The following is a 2,219-nucleotide window of genomic DNA, read 5'->3' as shown; positions in this document are numbered from 1 at the left end:
TTACTTCAAAATAAAATATAGGGGGCGCCTGGGCGGCTCAGTCGGTTAAGTGTCTGCCTTCAGCTCAGGTCATGATCCCGGAGTGTGCTGGTGACTGTCTCCCTCTCCCTCTGCTCCTCCCCTGCTCACACACTCTCTCTCTCTCAAATAAATAAAATCTTTATATATATATATATATATGGCGCAATATATACCTCGCTAGAAATAGAGATTCCACAGACCTTCCTTAGGAGTATAATCATGGCTCGTAAAGCTCAAAAGAGGTCTGGGTATCCTGTCCCACGCCAGATTACAATTACACCATTATGGAAAAACTACTCATCTTTCCTTTTGGGTTTAAATTAAAAGCTAGACATATCAAGACAAATTCATCATATAAAAAAATTGAAATTTTCTTTGCCGAAACCATTATTGTAAAATAATCTTTATAGCTGTCTGATTTCTGCAGATTTCTCAGAATTCCCACTTGAAGCCTTATTTGCTCTTACTTCTAGTGGAAGTAGGTATAGCTTATCACCATACAGCACATCTTCATGTGCTTGGAGATCCTAACTGCTATCTCATACTCTCTCCCATTTTATATCGTCCTCGTTCTTTTTTCTCCCCCACCCAAGACCTCTTTGGATTTTTTATACCTTCTTTCCCCACATTTCATTTGTATTAATAGGCTCCAAATAAGACACCATTTGTTGTTTCCCAAATGGATATTCATATTCCCAAACAGATAAATAAAATTAAATTTCTGTTTAATCTGTTACTGTATCTAAAATTCCACATGAATTTTGACCAAACTTGTACAGGCTGTGTTTGGAAGGGTCTGACTTAAAATACAGACTATGTAATACATATAGAATTAGTTTTGGAGTTCTTAGGGGATACCTCAAAGAAAGGAGGCAGTCGTCCTCCAGAGTAACTGAAAACCAGGTATGAGACGCTTGTGTGAGACATGCCACATCCACCAAGATACTGGGCAGAAACCAAGTGTATTGTGTGAAAATTATAATACAAAAAATTTTTTAAATAATAAATTCTAAGAAAATTCCAGGAATTTTCAATGTCATAAAACGTTTTATGTGTAAATGTCTTAAAAGGAGAATTGTTTTTATTTTTTAAAATATTTATTTATTTATTTATAAAGATTTTAGTTATTCATTTGAGAGAGAGACAGCCAGCGAGAGAGGGAACACAGGCAGGGGGAGTGGGAGAGGAAGAAGAGGAAGAAGCAGGCTCCCAGTGGAGGAGCCTGATGTGGGGCTTGATCCCAGAGCGCTGGGATCATGCCCTGAGCCGAAGGCAGATGCTTAATGGCTGAGCCACCCAGGCGCCCCTATTTATTTTATTATTTTAAAAAAGATTTTATCTATCTATTTGTCAGAGACAGCACAAGCAGAGGGAGTGGTAGGCAAAGGGAAAGGGAGAAACAGGCTCCCCGCCAAGTGAGGAGCTAGATGTGGGACTTGATCCCAGGACCCTGGGATCACAACTCGAGCTGAAGGCAGACGCCTAACCAACTGAGCCACCCAGGTGTCCCAAGATTTATTTATTTTAGAGAGAGAAAGCGTGCAAAAGGGGAGAGGGGCAGAGGGAGAGGGAAAGAGAGAGAGAGAAGCAGACTGCTGAGCGTGGAGCCCGACGAGGCATTTGATCTCACGACCCTGAGATCATGACCTGAGTCAAAATCCAGAGTTGGGACGCTCAACTGACTGAGCCACCCAGGCTCCCCAAAAGGAGAATTATTTTAATTTAGTATAACACTGTCTTCAATTCAAGCATATTTTATTTTACAGATTTATTTTTTTTAAGATTCTATTTTTAAGTAATCTCTACACCCAACATAGGGCTTGAACTCACAACCCCGAGATCAATAGTCACACACTCCACCAACTGAGCCAGCCAGGTGCCCCTAAGCATGTTTTATTTTAAATACTAAAATGACTCCAACTTTCTAACAGCTCTTAAACTTAATATATTTAAATTTAATTTAACACTAGCCGCTAACTTCACAGCACATGCAAAAGACCCCTGAGCTAGGACATTGATCCATCATCACAAAACAAAGTGCTTAGTTTGAAAGAGTGTTTTCCGGAATTGATCCAGTCTTAGTCTTAGAATATAATAAGTACATGCTGAGTTAGATGTGTTGTTTGGGTAGCTCAATTTTTATGATCCAGAAATTGCACTACTGGGTATTTACCCCAAAGATACAGACGTAGTGAAGA

General features: G+C 39.7%; 1 protein-coding gene across 1 annotated transcript in view; it reads right to left on the bottom strand.

The window, feature by feature from the left end:
* The window catches only part of PABIR3 (PABIR family member 3), a 74,990-nt gene that overhangs the window by 29,239 nt on the left and 43,532 nt on the right, over nucleotides 1–2,219 (bottom strand). The window lies entirely within an intron of this gene.

The sequence above is a fragment of the Ursus maritimus genome, assembly GCF_017311325.1.
Source record: "Ursus maritimus isolate PB19 chromosome X unlocalized genomic scaffold, ASM1731132v1 scaffold_X1, whole genome shotgun sequence".
Lineage (NCBI taxonomy): Eukaryota > Metazoa > Chordata > Mammalia > Carnivora > Ursidae > Ursus > Ursus maritimus.
Note: the sequence above shows the minus strand (reverse complement) of the source record. Positions and strands in the feature narration are given on the sequence as shown.